The sequence below is a fragment of the Delphinus delphis genome, chromosome 6, assembly GCF_949987515.2.
Source record: "Delphinus delphis chromosome 6, mDelDel1.2, whole genome shotgun sequence".
NCBI classification, from domain to species: Eukaryota; Metazoa; Chordata; class Mammalia; order Artiodactyla; family Delphinidae; genus Delphinus; species Delphinus delphis.
The window spans coordinates 51,500,862-51,519,989 of NC_082688.1; positions in this window are offsets into that span (position 1 = coordinate 51,500,862).

The window sequence follows — 19,128 nt, forward strand, 5'->3', positions numbered from 1 at the left end:
TGTCTCTTCACATGCTAGCTCCTTCCTGGCAATTCAAGTCATGGCGCAACATCACCTTCTTGTGAGGCTTTTCCTGAACACTTAATCTAATGAAGAGACCTCATGTCTCCTTATCATCTTGTTCCATTTTCTCCATAGTGCAGGTGATGGACTGAAGTTATCCTTAGTTATTCATTAATAATTTTTCTTTTTACTCTATGATATCAGGAGTTTTGCTTACTGTTTACAATTAGTTCCCCAGATCCCAGGATAGAAGTTGGTCAGGTAATGTCTATTCTATGAATGAATAAAAATATGCATAAGAAAAAGGAAGGCAATACATCAGATTGCCAGCACTTTCAAAAAAAGTACTGGGGTTAAGGGTGATTTTTTCCCCTACTTTTCCACATTTTTAATGTTTTCTCTAATGTTATTCTATTTTATAATGAAAAAAGAAAAAAATTATTTGCCTTCCAAAATGCCCACATGAATGTAAAAAGGACCATCCATTGTATACCCCAAAGTATGATAAATTCATAATTTGTTCCCTTAGTAAACCAACTCCATAGATCCCAAAGAAAGCAAGAACACTTGCATCTGCTTTTGGAAAATTTAGATCTAACTCACAGAGAAACTGATCACATGAAATCATTCAAGAGCATTCTAGTTTCTATCTTTCTTCTGGAAAACTGTATAATGAAAATAGTGTTTAGAAAGTTTGCCTCAACATAAATCAACCTTTCTGTATATGCTGTAGGCTCATACTTGCATTCAGCTTTCTGGAAAGTGCTTAGTTATTACATCAGTCATACGTAGCTTGTCTTAATTTAAAAAAAAAAATCTAACCTCATTAAATAAAGATCATATAAAACTTCCAATCACTATACTGGTGAAATGGGCAGCATATATTTGGTAAAATGGATGGTAGGTGCACATAGAAATGTCTGGAAACCATGAATTTTGACCAGAAATTTTTGAGGGAGAGGGGATAAGAAAAAAATAACGTATTTGAATTGTTCAGTAGGTCTTCTATTAAGGATTTTCCTGGTTCTGTAGTTAAATAATAGGGGGAGGGTTTAAGGAAAGAAAGGAATCCTCAGATCTCAAAAACAATGACGAATAGAAGTTCCTCCTAATGAATGGCCTGTTTATGCCACCTACTGGATTCTTGGTGCACTGCTTAGTCATGTCCTGATTTCAAGGCCCGTTGAGTCTTGTCCTCCGACCATCTATGAATCCTCTAATCTTTTAAATCCCCACTTAGACTTCCTTACTCCTTTAAAGGCCTGAGACTGTCAACTGATGTTCACTGGATATGAGTTCTGGCTCTATTAGTGAGAAGGACCTTCTGAAAATGGACTCTTCTGAAAGAACCTGCTCGAGGCTTCTGCTCTGCAAAGCCATACGGGAAGCATCGCAGGCGCAACCCGTCCTGCTGAGTCCTTGCCAGCAAGACAGCTCACTTCACCTTGTGTTGTAAGGGCAGGTGTGTCTGTCTCCCCCTAGCGTGTGGTCCCTGGGGCACACTGTTTCTTCCCACCTGGAGTGCGATAAGCATAGTGCTAATTGAAGCAGAGTTTGTTCAGTGATATGCTCATGTAATCCTCGCGACAACCCTGGGAGTAGATACTATTATCTCTATTTCATAGACAAGGAAACTAAGGCGCGGAAAGGTTAAGTAACTTGTCCAAGGCCACCAAGGGAAGAAGTGGCAGGCAGTCAGCTCCATGGCCTGTGCCCGTCTTTGCTATTCTATCAGCCACTCCATGGACACTGAGGTGTCTTGTCTGCTTCATTTGTGAAACTGGCCCTGTGTTGACCTGTGCTGGGGTTAGCACTGCCCTCCAGGCCCCCGTCTTCTCTTCCTCACTCCACTCTGTGCCTGGGATTCTGGCCTCTATGGACGTTCCCCTACATCTCTTCAGAGATGACATTGACCAGAGTAGCTTTCCCCAAACACCTTGTGCAAACTATCACTGCTCCATTTTCTAGATTCTTCCCTCCTTTCGTTTTCTTCTTAACATGACTTCCTGAAATTATCTCATGTACGTAGTTTGATTGTCTCCTGCTGGCCTCCTCAGTAGAAGGTGCTTCTTCTACCGTCTGCCTCCAGCTTGGGTGTGGTCAATGGGAAGCACTCACACAACCTGGGAGAGCAGAAGGGCGAGGAGTATTTCTTCCCTCGGTTTGCGCCCTGTTGGGTGGAGGCGCTGGCTTTGGGTCTCTGCCAGGAGGCCCTCTCCAAAGCTGCAGCAAATCTCTTTGGTTCCCAGGACCATTCCTCTCTGTGCCCCTTCAGGCCAGGGTGGCAATGGCTCCCTGCTTATGCCAGCCCTGCGGTGCTGCACCATCCCATACTGGCTTCTCTTAACCCTCCTCACACGTCTGTAAACTGTCCTTTTCTTCAGTTCTCCTCCATTCCCCACCTGAGGGTGCCATCCACTTCCTGTCGGTACCCTGACTAATTCAGCCTCCATCACCTTCTCCATCCACTGAAATTCTTCCCACCCGCAGAATCCACCATTCAGTCTTGTGAGTTAAGGCTTTATGTCTCCAGGTGTCCTTGTTAACGGGCAAACGCTAGGAATCCCAACCAATAATGACCGTTTATCGGATTGCTTCCCAGCCCTGACCCGGGTTAAATAAGTTTTGAAGTGAGGAAGAGGAACGAGGGAGCTGGGAAGAGCAGGGGGAGAGAAGGGGAAAGGGAGATGACATGGTCCTAAGACAAGCTCTGCCCAGGTCCTAAGGACAAATTCAGAGAAGGCTGTCCACTGCAGTGGTTACAGCCAGGCACTGGAGGAGACGAAGATGGGTAGGAGTCACAGCTCTCTACTTAAAAGCTAGGAGACTTAAACTTCCAGAGCCTCTTTTTTTTTTTTTTTTGCGGTACGCGGGCCTCTCACTGTTGTGGCCTCTCCCGTTGCGGAGCACGGGCTGTGGACGCGCAGGCTCAGCAGCCATGGCTCACGGGCCCAGTCGCTCCACGGCATGTGGGATCTTCCCGGACTGGGGCACAAACCCGTGTCCCCTGCATCGGCAGGCAGACTCTCAACCACTGCGCCACCAGGGAAGCCCTCCAGAGCCTCTTTATTTATAAAAGGTGAGTAGTAGTAGTATATGCTTCATAAGGTTGTTATGAGGATTAGATGAATAATTCAAGGAAAACTGGCTGCAAACTGATGCAGCATCAGCCCAGTGTTCTGTTAACATTAGCAGTTATGGACTCTATTACGGAAGCATTTGGTGTTCCCAGTGGTTTGTGAGGCTTAGCTGAAACCATTTACTTAGTGATCAATGAGCTACGGAAGTCCACTGAGGGGAGGTAAGTGCTGTCTGGAAAGCAGAGAGCTCTGAAGTCAGGAAGTCCTGGATTCAAATCTTGATCTTGTCAATTCACAGTTACCTGACCTTGGGCAAGTTTTACTTAAACTTTGTGTCTCAGTTTCCTCATCCGTGAAATGGAGGTGATTATACCTACCTCACAGCGTTACTATGAGGGTTAAATGATAGCAGAATGACTATCACATGAGATACTCAATTTCGTTTTCCTCCTTTTACAGCAAGATGATTTTGGAGATTTAAATATAGATGTCACTAAGAGAGAGAGAGAGAGAGAGAGAGAGAGAGAGAGAGAGAGAGAAATAGATTTGTTTTGTTTCTGGTCACACAGCTTGTGGGATCTTAGTTCCCCAACCAGGGATTGAACTCGGGCCCTCAGCAGTGAAAGCACAGAGTCATAACCACTGGACCCCTGGGTAATTCCAGGAGAAATAGATTTATTTTAAGGAAGTGGCTAAGGCAACTATGGGGTTGGTGAGTCTGAAATCTGTAGGGCAGGCCAGCAGACTGGCACTTCCACAGGATTTCTTTTTTTATTTTTTTAATTAATTAATTATTATTTTTGGCTGTGTTGGGTCTTCGTTTCTGTGCGAGGGCTTTCTCTAGTTGCGGCGAGCGGGGGCCACTCTTCACTGCGGTGCGCGGGCCTCTCACTGTCGTGGCCTTTCTTGTTGCGGAGCACAGGCTCCAGATGCACAGGCTCAGTCAGTAGTTGTGGCTCACGGGCCCAGTTGCTCTGCAGCATGTGGGATCTTCCCAGACCAGGGCTCGAACCCGTATCCCCTGCATTGGCAGGCAGATTCTCAACCACTGCGCCACCAGGGAAGCCCCCACAGGATTCCTATGTTACAGACTTTAGGCAGAATGCCTTCTTTTTTTTTTTTACTATTTATTTATTTTTAATTAATTTTTTTTTTTTGGCTGCGTTGGGTCTTTGTTGCTGTGCGTGGGCTTTCTCTAGCTGCGGCAAACGTGGGCTACTCTTCGTTGCAGTGTGCGGGCTTCTTCTCATTGTGGTGGCTTCTCTTGTTGCGGAGCATGGGCTCTAGGTGTGTGGGCTTCAGTAGTTGCAGCATGCGTGCTCAGTAGTTGCAGCACATGGGCTCAGTAGTTGTGGCATCCAGGCCCTAGAGTTTGTGGGCTTGAGTAGTTGTGGCATGTGGGCTCAGTAGTTGTGGTGCGCGGGCTCTAGGGCACGTGGGCTTTAGTAGTTGTGGCACAGGGGCTCAGTAGTTGTGGCACACGGGCTTAGTTGCTCCATGGCACGTGGGATCTTCCCGGACCAGGGCTAGAACCCGTGTCCCCTGCATTGGCAGGCAGATTCTTAACCCCCGCACCACCAGGGAAGTCCCTTTAATATTTATTTAATTATTTTATTTATTTGGCTGTGCCGGGTCTCAGTTGCAGTACTGGGAATCTTTAGTCGCAGCACGCGGGCTCTAGTTCCCTTACCAGGGATTGAACCCCGGCCCCCTGCATTGGGACCATGGAGTCTTAACCACTGGACCACAAGGGAAGTCCCAGAATGCCTTCTGAGGGAAACCTGTTTGCTTTTATGGCCCTCAACTGACTGGATGAGTCCCATCTACGTTAAGGAGAGTAATCTGAAATTTACAATCAGTTGTGATTATAATTAATCACAGCTACAAAATACTTTCATAGCAACGTATAGACTAGTGTTTGACCAAGCAACTGGGCACCATAGCCTAGCCAAGTTGACACAAAATTAACCAGCACAGTGACCATTTCAGTTCCATTCAGTACAAGCCTTTAAAGACCATAGGATGACATATCTCTATGATGTGTGTGTGTGTGTGTGTGTGTGTGTGTGTGTGTTTTCTCTGCTTCTCATTTAGATAATGAATTCTCAATAGGAGGAGAGATGAAAATTGGTCCTTGGGGGACAAAAAAATGATAGATATTACAATGGTCTGTGGCCCTCCAAAGTCAAACCCTATCTGACAAAATCTTATTCCTTAGAATTTAATTTCTTTCATTAGGAAGAAATGAAATGAAATGATGTATTATACATTTCATATTATAGAATTTAACTTTATTTAGGCTTAATTAACTGGTTTAAATATATTAAAATATTTTCCTGGGTGGGTGATAATGAACAAAAAAGGTGAACACTGTTGTAGATCATTCGGCAGAACATGTTTAAACAACTCTAGCAAGGAAAGGAAGGGCATAAGAACGGTGCTTTTTGTTGCTGTTCCAGCTTTAATTTTATAAGTGATAAGAGGAGTTCGTGTTCTTTGATTTAGCCAATCTTTAAAAAAATGTGGCCATTCAGTTGTAGTAACTCAATATTAAAAGTAATTTCCATAGAAATTTGTCCTGTTGTCAATAGCTGGGGCACTAAGGCAGCATTACTCAATTTCTGACAGCAGAACCTGCACATTCCACTGCGGTGCCTTCGTTTACGTCACACAGAAGAACCTTATTACAGGGCTGATGAAACAAGTTATATTTACGATGATGACTTACAGTTAAATCTACAGCCAGGACCTCTTCCTCCTGAGCCTCTGTCCTCTTCAAAACGCCATTTATTTTGAGAAACCACTAGTTATTTCTGTTGAGCATCAGATGAGCTGCCAGGCTGCTGCCTAAAATAGAACTGCTTGTTTCTGGGGACCTTTCAAAGTTTCCCTTAAATGTGAGCTACTTAAATAACCAGAGCACAGCGTGCAGCTCCATCCCTCTTTAAACTGTGTGACTTGGGCAGGTAACTTGACAACTCAGAGACTTGGTTCCTTCATTGTTTCATGTATACTTGTATATATGTATCTATATAATGTAAATATAGTGTGTGTATATATAGTTGATATATAACATTGTATTAGTTTCAGGTGTATAACAATGATTTAATATTTCTATTTATAGCAATGTATATTTCTATATGTTGCAAAACGATCAGTACAATAAGTCTAGTTAACATCCATCACCAAACATATTCACACAATTTTTTTCTTGTGATGAAAACTTTTAAGATCTATTCTCTTAGCAACTTTCAAATAAACAATACAGTATTGTTAACTATAGTCTCCATGCTGTACATTACCTCCCCACGACTTACTTATTTATAGCTGGTAGCTTGTACTTTTCAACCCCCTTCTCCTCTTTTTCCCACCCTGCCACCCCCTGCCTCTGGCATCCACGAGCTTGGGTTTTTTTGTTTGCTTGGTTGGTTGGTTAGTTTGTTGTTGTTCAGATTCCACATATAAGTGAGATCATGTGGTATTTGTCTTTCTCTGTCTGACGTATTTCACTTAGCATAATGTCCTCAAGGTCCATCCATGTTGTTGCAGATAGCAAGCTTTCCTTCTTTTTTATGGCTTAATATTCCCCTGAATGTATGTACCACATTTTCCTTATCCATTCATGTATTGATGGACACTCAGGTTGCTTCCATGGTTCCTTCATCTTGAAAGTGGAAATAATGATGCCAGCCTGCCCCACTCCAGGAAATAGTCAAGGACAAAGTGCTACCAAATGTCAGGTCTTATCATGATGAAGCAAAAGCTGCAGTATTTTTTATAAATAGGTTTATTACTAATGAGAAACTGCACACAAGCTGTTCCCTCCAGTTGTCTGTTCTTCTGCACACTCTCAGCCTGACTACTTGGGCCCATCCTTCAGATCTCTGCAGAAAGTTACCTCCTCAGAGAAATCCTCCTTGATCCCCAGCCACATCAGCCCCTGATTATCATCTGTCACAGCACCTTTCAATGCACTTCCACTTATAACACTCCTCACCATCTGTACATATACATTTATTTCTGTGGTTACGTGTAAAATGTCTGTCTCCGCTCCTGGAACAAAAGTTTCTGAGAGCAAGGTCTTCATCTGCCGTGTTCACAGCCATCGCTCTAGTGTTCTGCACAGGGCCCGGCCCTCAGTGGGCATTCCACAAATATTTATTAAAAGTGAATAAGCATGGCTATCCCTCTGAAGACTCTCTTTCTCAAAATTTGAAGAAAAAATTTGAAGGGAAAAGCTGAGGTTTATTTTCTCTTCCTCACTTTCCCCAAAGAACCGTTTTTTCTTTAAAAAAAAATAGAGGAAAGAGAGCTTAACTTGTATTCAGGCATTGTTAAATCTTCTTATCAAACCTTTAGAGACTTCATCAGTGGAAAAGTAATACTCAAGGAACTGCCCTCCATATAATAATTTGCAAAAGTTGGGGAAGGGTTGACAGAAGCCCCTCTCTTAAACTACAGTGCCCTTGCACTTGGTGACCTGTCTCCTGACAACCGTATCCCTTACCCAGAGCAGGGTGTAGTTTTCCTGAGCATCTCCCCTTGTTCGTGAGTCTTGCTGTTCCTCCTTTTCTTCCCTATTCCCTATTCCAACTCCCCTGTCAGGCACTGATCCCTTAGGAGAATGAATTTGGCATCAGTTCAAAACTAAAATATGATACACAAATCCATTTTCATGGGATGATATGTTTTCCCTTGGGAATAGCGTGGCCAATCACACAACCATTACCTAGGATTAAGCCTTCAGTCTCTGTACAGTACTGTGTTGGGTATTGAGGAAAATGCAGGGGCTGATTAAAAACATGGTTCTTGGCTGACTTCCACTTCCAAAAAAGATGGCGGGATAGAGACTTTGAACAACTTCCCACAACAAAAGACTTAACAAATTCTGGATCAAAATAATATGAATGTCCTATAAATTAGTAGGTGACAAGAAAATATGGGAAATCCCCAAAGGTCAAACAGAAGCAGCTAAAAAACTGAGGGGAAGAGAACAGACTCTGTGGGTGCCCTGGTGCGGGCTTCATGTATTTTAGTGCTGAGAGGCTTGGCTTTTAAGACCCTCACAGGGCCAGGAGACAAGACCTATGGCTCCCCCTAAAACTGAATTGGAATTGATACCCCAATACAAAGCTGGGGCTTTCAAAGGGATACACCTTGAATGAAAGAGTGGACTAGAAAATCACACACCTTGGCCAATTTGACAAGGAAGCTTGTCTGCCTGGGCCTTAGTTCCGGGTGCAGGGGTAGAGTGTGGGGAGGAGACCATCCATGAGAATTTCTAACCACAAGCCTGTCCTCACAGAGTCTCAGAGTTTACACTACCTGTGAGGGCTGGGAACCCCTCTGCAGAGTTATTAATATCAAAAGTGGTTCTGGGCTGGTAACACCCTTGGGGGTGTCTGGCAGAAGCAAAGGCAAACATTTCTGGAAGAACATATTCTCAACCCAGGTTGCCTTTCCCACAGAGACAGCCCCACAAACCTTGAGCCCAGAAACCCAAATTCTAAAACACATGCAAAAACAAAACACGATTTCAGCCATCTTGGAGTTTACAATCATTTAGAAAGACAAGGCACACATTCAACAAAATATTATGCTGAGATCAATTTCACCATGGACTTTGCAGAGCTGTTGCTTGAGAATTTCTCAAAGGCAAAACTCTCAGATACCATAGAGGCTAGAGAAGAAAACTTTTGTATTGGCAAGACGTTTTCTGTGCCCTTAAAAATCACTTAGAACTTGTAGATCCCACCGCTAGCTCCCAGCAAGCACCTGAGAACCAAGAGGCTTGTACGTGCACAATCAGACAAGGCTTGCTGGAATTCCGGAACCAGATGTTTAAGTATTGCCCACCATGGAGCGATTGAGTGTGGGCTCTCAACCAGACTACCAGGGTTACAAGCCCTGCTTTACCATTTCACTTATCCATTCAGTGCCTCAGTTTCCCCATTTTAAAAACCATGAGAGTAACAGGGCTGACTTCACAGGTGTGATGTGAGGATTAAGTGAGATTCATTCATTTAAAGAATTTAGCCAAGTGCCTGGCACTGAGTGTTCAATTAACGTTAGCTATTATTATTCTCATTATAAACTGATTACCAAATCTAAATGATTTCTCATCAGATTATTTGAATAGATATTTCATCAGAGATGGTTAGGCATCATTAATAAACACATTAAAAGATGCTTAACATCATTAGTCATAGGGAAATGCAAATTAAAATCGCAATGAGATACACTTCACACCCACTAGTGTTGATTTAAAGGAGAGGCTTTTTTGTATTCCCTGGGCAATCCTGTCCCATTCCTTCTAATTGTTTACTTACCTTGCTTTCTTTTTTTTTTAAATAGACACGTAATTGACATATAACATTAGTTTCATGTATACAATACAATGATCCAATATATGTATATATTGCAAAATAATCACATTAGGTCTAGTTAATATCCATCACCACACATGGTTACACACTTGTGTGTGTGTGTTTTATTAAAATGAAAAATTCTCTTAAGGTTTATTTCCTTCTTTTCCCACACACCTACACTGGGACACGCCAGCACTAGTACGTGTCACTCTGAATAGGTGATCATTTCCCTCGTGACCCTTCCTCCTTGCCTCCCACTCTCCCTGCCGTGACCATCTTCTCCAGTTAGAAAAGGGCCTTTCTAGCTGGTTCCTCTGTCCTTTGCTTCCTGGTTCTTGACACTTTGCCACATGCCAGGCATCTGTGTTGAGCTTTGGAGAGACAGTGGTGAACAAAACACGTGGGCTTTCTCAGGGCTTCGGTTAAGGTAAAAATTACAGAGAACCAAATTTGCAGGTAATAATGTTGGAGTTGAAGATCAGCAGGGGTTTTTTGTTTGTTTTTGCCTTCTTCTGGATTTCCTGATCAGAACTGTGAAATCTCTTTCTCTCTCTGGGGTTGATTTGATCCTTTTCCAATTCTTCCTTCTTCAAGTTTCCTTCATTATCTATTTTCCTTAGTTTCCTATTGGCTTCTTTCTTAGTTCTTAGTCTGATAAATTATATTCTAATTTCCTGCTTCTTACATCACCCACACCAGTCCAGATTTAAATACTGAAAAAAAAAATGTGTGAAGGTGGTCAAAAGAGACAAGCTTCCACTTAGGAAATAAATAAGTCCTGGGTATGTAATATACAGCATGGGGACTATAGTTAACAATACTATATCGTATATTTGAAAGTTGCCAAGAGAGTAGATCTTGAAAGTTCTCATCACAAGAAAAAAAAATTGTGGTGATGAATGTTAGCTAGACTTATTATAGTGATCATTTTGCAATATACAATACATATAACAGATCATTATGTTGTACACCTGAAACTAATATAATGTTATTTGTTAATTATATCTCAAAAAATTTAAATTAAATTAGTTTTTAAATCCGAAGGAAAAAAATCATAGGCTAATCTACAGAATGAAAAAGTGGGCTAGGCTATGTCACTTTTAGTTCAGCTACAGAACCAGCAAACTTGACGTCACTGATGGGACATACGTTTGGATGCTTTAACCAACAAATGACCTGGCAGCAAGTAGAAAATATCTCCTCATTATGTTTAGCAGAAAGGTGGTCACCTTTGTCCCATCTGCAGTGAGAATTTAGAGCACGTCCCAATGAGAACTTTTCAATCCATGAACGGGCCCTGGGCTGTGCGACAAAGGGATTCCGGCCGCTGGAGGGGAGGGGACCTTTTGTGGAGCAACATGTTCACGGTCTTAGCACAGTGCCTTCCCACCTCAGTACACTGGGACTTGAACGTCTAGATATGAAACATTGAGATACAGACTATGCAGTATGCAAAACCACCTAAGTTGTTTGCAAAAGACCTTTTTTTTTTTTCTTTTCCCCAAGCAAAGAGATAAATTTAGCAAAAACAAATTTAAAATACAATTGATGGGCGGGGGCAAGAGGGAGCCCTCTGGAGCGCTATAAATGGTCTGTATCTTGATCTGGATGGCAGTTATAAGGGTGTAGACAAACTTACAAAATTCACGGAGGGGAGCGCTTAGGATTCTTGCACTTTCTATTTTTTATACTTCAATATAAACATTTAAAAACAGAGGTGGGTGGTGGTGATGGTTGAACAACCCTGTGAAGGTACTTAATGCCACTGAGCTGTACACTTAAAAACGGTTAAAACGGTCCATTTTATGTACATTTTACCACAATTAAAAATGCACATATTGGGGCTTCCCTGGTGGCACAGTGGTTCAGAGTCCGCCTGCCGATGAAGGGGACACGGGTTCGTGCCCCGATCCGGGAAGATCCCACATGCCGCGGAGCGGCCGGGCCCGTGAGCCATGGCCGCTGAACCTGCGCGTCTTGAGCCTGTGCTCCGCAATGGGAGGGGCCCCAACAGTGAGAGGCCCGCGTACCGCAAAAAAAAAAAAAAGCACATATTTACTTCAGTGCAGCTCACCATTGTTTCTTAAAGGATGATAATTAACCTTAGCGATGGCCAAGTTATCCTTGTAAGTAGCTGGAAAACCACCTCTCTGCTTGGAGAATTTGCCTCGGCTCTATGTTCATCTTTCCAAATTGCTTCCTTCCCAAGGAGTATAATCTCAAGTAGAAAATGGGGTGATATCTGTGAGTGTGAGGCTCCTGTCCGGGCCTCCTCATGACCCTGACCCGACCCCACCCTCATACTGTCCCCTGCATGCATGAATTTCCAGGGTGGGGGAAGCTGAACAAAGGCCTCGGGTTCAAGGGGAGGGCAGGGTACAGAGCAGGGCGAAGAGACAAGGGAGGAGCCTGCCAGTATCTCTGCTGTCTTCATAACTCGGGCTTCCCCTCACCTCTCCTCCCCCAGCCCGAGGCAAGAGTCCAACTGTAGACTTAGATGGGAAAGAGACCCTAGGTCATTAAGTTCCACCTCCTTATTTTTATTCATTTTAATTTTTAATGAGACAAAGCACAGAGAGTTGAAGGGGCTTCTCTAAGGTCACACAGCAGGTTGGAGGCTGCCCCAGGACTAAAGTTGAGGCCCTTTGGTGCCCATTGCTGTACTAGACCTGCGCCTAGAATGCAGCTCTCTATCTGCTGCTCGGGAGCCCTTCTGTCCCTTCTTCTTCCTCTACCTCGCCTTCCCGCCAAGGCATTTTTAAATAACAATTTTATTGAGGTATAATTCACATATCAAAACATTTGCCCATTTAAAGTATAGAACGTTTTTGGTATACTGAGTTGTGCAACTACAGCAACTTCAAAACAATTTCATCACCCCGAAAAGAAACCCTGTACCCAGTAGCAGCCATTCCCCATTTCCCCCCAATCCCCCAGCCCTAGGAAACCATCAGCCTAGATCTGCTTTTTCTGCATATTTCATATAAATGGAATCATACAATAGGTGGTCCTTTGTGACTGGCTTCTTTCACTTAGCATAATGTTTTCAACGCCCATCCATGTTCTAGCCCTAGAGATCACTGAGCTGTTCTGGTCACAGTAGGTGGAAAAAAGAGGCAGAAGGAAGAATGGGAAAGAGAATTTGGAGGGTCACAGCACAGCAGCACAATGAAATGAGGGTGAGAGTCCCTCCCATGTACCACACACCCAGGCAGGCTGCATCTGCTCATTACTTCATCTCATTTAACCTTCATAGCCTGGGAGCATCCCCATCCCCAGCTCAGATGTGAAAACTGAAGAGGATTTCAGTAGCTTTTCCAAGGGAATGCAAGTCATAAGGGGCAGAACCAGACCACTGTCTTTCATTCCACCAGATCCTATCTGGAGCTGTCATATTCTGAAGGTGGGGATTTTACAACCATTGTGGTGGGTGGCTTCTGGCCAATCTTTAAAAGGTGGTGGTCACTTTCTAAAGTCATGAAAAACGTGCTCTTAAGTCATTTCACTTCCTTATCCCCGAGCTTCCGCATTCAACACCCACACATTCCTCACTGCACTGCTACCTGTAAGAGCAAAGGAAGAAAAAGACCTCCATGTCCAGTGTAGGGGACTGGATAAAGTGTGGCACGTCGATGCCTCGGCTACGGCTGGAAAATAAACTATCAGGGGGTAATCTCAAGATACACGCAGTGAACAAAAACCATGTACAGGACAGTGTGTATGCTATGCTACCATTTGTATGAAAAGTAGGTGTGTGGGGAGGGAGTGGAGAATAAACACACACACACACACACACACACACACACACACGTATTTGCCAGAAATCTCAAAAAATCATAAAACCTGGTTGCCTGTGTGGAGGGGAACTGTGTGACTGAGGCCAGTCGTGGGAAGAAACTTCCTTCTTCAGCTTTTTGAATCTTTTAACTTTTGAACCATGTAACCGTATTACCTATTCAAACACACATATATATTTTAAAACCCACTCCTGCATTCAACAAGTATTAATGAGCCACTAGGCATAGCAGGTGCTGGTCTAGGTGCTGGAAATACAGCTATGAACAAGACCAAACAAAATAATGGAAAAGGCTCTTGTAGATTCGCACCCCCTTGTTTCTGAGTGTCTACAGGACCAGTGCAAAGGCCAGCTTCTCTGACACCAGTCATAACTCCTTTGTGAACAGGAACCTTCCTCTCCTTTGCTCTGATTTTCTTCAGCATTTATAGTCTGCATCACACTTAACAATGAATTACCTGCCCCTTTGTTTTGCTTGCTGTTGCTTCAGGAGTGCTCAACGTTGATCACCCTAATTCAGTTGCTATCACCATTCACATAATTATCCAAGATAGTCCTGGAACCCAAGAAATATCCCACCTCTCCATTCCCATCACCCACTTGTTCCCACTGCCACTGTCTGGGGGACAAGAGAAGCGCAACCCTACCTGTCTTAGCTGGTTGAGAAAATGAGCCTGGGTCTACCTCCTGCTGTTCTTTTTTTATTTTTCAGATTGGGCAAATCACTTAACCTGGGTGTGTACCTCAAATTTCTCATCTGTAAAGTGGGGAAATGACAGGACTATGTCAAGGGCAGTTGTGATAATTAAAGGAATTAGTATAGAAAGCACTTCTAACAGTGTTAGGCACCTAGAAAGCTCTGCTGAATTTTGTTAAATGTTGCTATTATCTTGAGTCATTCCTTCCCCACCTGCCATCCCCTGCCCCTCAGGTTCAGCCGAACTTAACTCCTTCATTTCTGGAATACATCATATACTCACAAGCATCTGTACCTTTATCCTCAGGCTGGTCTGAAATAGATGCTCTTGCCTTTCCTGCCTGCTTGGTAAGGCTGGGCTGTCCACATAACTCTCCTCTCCTCCCCAGGCTTAATACGCTTCCAGCAAAACACTTTATTTACATGGCTGTCTCCCCTGGTAATCATGAGCTCTGCCAAGAGAGGGCCTACGTCACCTTCATTCTTTAACCCATCAGCCAGAGGGAGGGGGAGTCTGAAGGGGAAAGACAGGACCACCATTTCATTTATTTTTTTAATTAATTAATTATATTTGGGCTCTGTTGGGTCTTCGTTGCTGTGCATGGGCTTTCTCTAGTTGTGGCGAGTGGGGGCTACCTTCGTTGCAGTGTGTGGGCTTCTCATTGCACGGGCTCTAGGCAGGCAGGCTTCAGTAGCTGCAGCGTGTGGGCTCAGTAGTTGTGGCTCGCGGGCTGTAGAGTGCAGGCTCAGTTGTGGTGCAGGGCCTTAGTTGCTCCAAGGCATGTGGGATCTTCCTGGAACAGGGCTCGTACCCATGGGCCCTGCATTGGCACCACCAGGGTAGTCGGGACCACCACTTTAGAACAAGCCTGCCATTCACAAATGACCTTGGACATACCTCCAAGTGCATTATCCCATTCTGACATATCTTCGTTTAAAAAATATATATATACTGGGGGCCTCAAAAAATGGAAGTCTACAGCAGGGATCCACATACTTTAAAAAAAAATTGAAGTATAGTTGCTTTATAATATTGTGTTAGTTTCAGGTGTACAGTAAAGTGAGTCAGTTGTACATATATATTTTTTTTCAGATTCTTTTCCACTAGAGTTTATCACAAGATATTATTTCCCTGTGCTATACAGGAAATCCTTGTGGTTTATTTTATATATAGTGGTGTGTATCTGTTAATCCCATACTCCTAATTTATTCCTCCTCCCCCCCTTCCCCTTTGGTAACCATAAGTTTGTTTTCTACATACTTTTTAGGTAAAGGACCATATAGTAACTATTTTAGGCTGTGTGGATCTTATGGCCTCTGTTGCAGCTCCTGAACTCTGCCCTTGTATCTCCAACGCAGCTACAAACAGTGCGTAAAGGACTGGTGTCTCCAGCCAAAGCGCGAGGCCAGGTAGTGATCAGGGGACTGTGAAGGCACAAACGGCGACCGGGCCAATTGTAGAAGATCAAATCCCTCGGGTTACTGCACTCAGTGCGCTCCGATTAATCACACACGATACTAAAGGGAAGAAAGGACTTCACGAACAGCTCCGAGGAGAGACGCAGGAAGGCAGCTGTCCTCCAGGCAGGCGGCAGGCACCGGTTCTGGACCTCGGATTCAGCAAGGATCGTGGGGCCGGCTCTCTCAGCAATCGCCTTCTGCTCTGCCAGCCCGCAGGGAAGCTTCCAACACCAGCAGAGTCTGGAGCGCAGGTGCGCTCCGAAGAGACCCCTCTCGAGCAAGTGCGCTCTGACCCCATCTCTGATGAGGTACAGTCCCTAGGGGGTAGCGGTTACACCCCAAGAACGTGCCTCACCGGCCAGGTGCACCATCTGAACCCTAAGTCTTTCCACGGACCTTTCAAACCAACTTACCTACCTAATTTCACACTCATTATCTTAAGTTACAGATTCCAAGTCTTACATCAGACATTTAGAAACAGTCAAGACGGGCGCCACGTTGGCCACTGTGACTCCGTCTTGCCTTTCCTATTTCTAACAGATCATACATTCTATTCTAAACTCTACGAGCAGGAATCATAATATCACATCACAACAACTGGGGGTAGATGTGCTCCAATAAAACTTCATTTATGGACACCGAAATTTGCATTTCATGAAAATTTCATATGTCACAAAAATTCTGCTTTTGACTTTTGATTCACTTTCAACCATTTAAAAATGTAAAACCCATTCTGAGCTCACAGGCCATACAAAAACATATGGTCGGCTGAGTTTGACCTACAGGCCTGGAGCTGAAGGACTTCTGGTGCAAAGGGTTTTCTTCCTGCTTCTAAGAGGACTTGGGGGAATGGTGTTTCCAAGGACCCATAAAATTAGGGTAACCCTTTTTAGCAAGTAAAAGTACAAAACACCTAGTTAAATTTGAATCTCAGATAAACAAGGAATAATCTTTTTTAATGTATGTTCTATGTGTATTTTATCTGGCACTCCTACTTCAAAGAGCATAGTACAGTTGTCCCCCGGTATCCCCAGGGAACTGGTTCCAGGAGCCCCCGTGGATACCGAAATCCCAGGATGCTCAAGTCCCTTACATAAAATGGTGCAGTCCAGTGAATACAGGAGGCCCTCCGAATACCTGGATGCCAAACCCACAGGTACAGGGGCCCGACCATACTTTCTAGGTGTAAGAATACCAATCTCACCCTCTACCCCCGCCCCCTCCAGCCTACGAAGCCAGCCGTAAGAGTACGCATATTCCCACCTGGAGATGCCTTTGAGCTCGCCGAATGCGTTGGAGAGCGCAGACACTGCCTGTCAATCAGAGGAAGGGGGCGGGTTTTCCGGGTAGGAAATGGGCCTTGAAAGCGGGAAGGGAGAAGACTCCTTGCCCGGCCCAGGGCCCCTCCCACCGGTGCAAAAGGGCAGGATGGCGCCAGTTACGTGGGGCAAACCTACTGGCTGGCCGGGAAGGGGAGGCGCTGGGTAAGGATGGCGTCTACGGTGGTGGGGCAATCCTGTCTGTGGGATGGGAGGGCCCCAGCCAAGCACCCTTTTCCTTGAGGTGTCTAGGAAGAGGAATAGGTGATTATACTTGGCAAGCCAGAGCGCGTAGATTCGTGGCACTGATTATTTCCTTGTTGGTTTCCCCAGCTTTTATTAGTGTTTGTAAACAATAATAAAAATACCCTTGTCTCATTAAGGTTCCTGGAAGCAAGGAAGGGCTTCGTATTCCTCCTGAGCCCATGAAAGCAGGAGGAACGCTTCCACTAAGGACAGTGTAGGGCAGCAAGCAATGATGGGGATGGAGGAAATGGGCACCCCAGGGATGAACATTTAAGGACAGAATCGAGGCTGCATTAGTGTCCCCATAATGAGACAGTCCCAGTCCCCCCTTGGGAGATTTAATTCTAGTTTGTATCAGTTTATCGCCCCTTCGTGATTTGGTTCATTATTCCAAATACTGCTCTCCTGAAAGCGTGCTTCTTCCAGGAAGCTTCCCTCCCCACTCTCTTCTAAACTCTTGATGTCACTCTTAATGTCACCTTTCAATTGGCAATGAATCCTGAACTCGAGACATCTGTTGAACTGAACTGTTACTGATGTTTTCTCTGGTGAAATATTTAACTCCTTTGTCTTGTTTTCCCAGCACTAGGAACATATGCTTTGTAGTGTTCCTGAAGTCATGTTTGGTTAAGGGTATTGTAGCCCTTCACTTCACATCAGCCAGCTCTAGCAATAACCGTATTATCAACTTGAAGCAATATTTATCAATAGTAGTACAGAAATATATAAATGAATGTAATTGTTTTGTCATTTTATAGTTGCAGGTGGTTTTTCAATAATTTGTGTCAGAAATGGCTATGATTACAGTTAGTCTAATTCTTGGCATCAAATACCATAGTCATCCTCACTGTTTTGCTTCTTGACTCATCATTCTTTCTTCTGGAATTAGATGAATTTTTGTTTTCATAATAGATCTCTAAAACTCAGTGTAGTTTTCTTCCATACCTTGTTAGTAACCTGACAAGGGCTTCTTTAAAAAAAAAAAAATTGATAAAATACATAATAGCTGATGTATATGTCTGCTAAAGGTTTCAATTTTTAAACTTTGAATCAGCCACAGAATGTTCATTTTACTATTCCCAACTCTCTACCTCATGTAGATGGCCTATGGTAAATATACAAGCCTACTTACATTGTTATTTATCCCAGGAGTATTAACACTGCTAATCTATCTGTTTGTCTTGTTTTTGTTTTGTTAGCCAACCAAGAAATCAGCAAGTTAGTGGCTGTTGAACCCAATGGGAGATGTATCTGAGCTCCTTTGTTGATATACAGTTTAACTGCCAATTAATTTGAAACTTTTGAATGAAATTTTATTTCAGAATTTGTTTTCACTCTTTCCTCTGTCCTTTTTTATCTATTACAGCAGAAGTCACAGGAAAACTCTTGCAAGAGCCTCAATTTACAAGAGCATCAATTGTATAAGTACTTAAATAAATAGATGGTAATTTGGGTGGATTGTTAAATTTAAAAATTAATCATCTTTGCTTTTAAATGGCCAGTTAAAATAAGGTATTTGTAAATTATAATCTGAAATAGCAAGCTGACATTTGTTGGCTCTTTACAGATATCAAACAGTAAATGTATGTTGTCACTTTTTCCCCATCAAATTAAACTTTGTAAAACAAATATTTTTTAACCAGATTTATTGTTGAAATTTTAAGCAGTTGAGCCTACAAGAAAAACTCATGATGGTAAGTCATTTCTTTTTTTTTTTTTAGGGTAATGGAAAGGGTCAGTGTGCTGCTGATAATTTCAGAACAGCAGTTAATACTGAAAAGTCATCTACAATTATCTTCAAAATACATTTAAAAATTTTTCTGGATTATGAGTGCATTTTCTCTAGATCATTTCATTTCACTTGTATCATGTTCAATGATTTTTCTAAATAACTTAAGCTTTCCTCTTTAAATGTCAGAACTTACATTTTAACCATTTTTATTGGGAAGAATTCTAGCATATGTATACTCTTCTTAGAGAGTAAGGAACTGAACATGATTTAATCTTTTGCTGATAACTCACTGAGCATTACTTGTGAAAATCAATCATTGTGTAGTCGTAAAACAGTGATGCTCCCAAGGCCAACTGTAGGCAGCAGACCTGTGCCCTGAGTAACACAGACCAGCCTTCCCTGCCTATGTCTGTGCTGTCTCCTCCC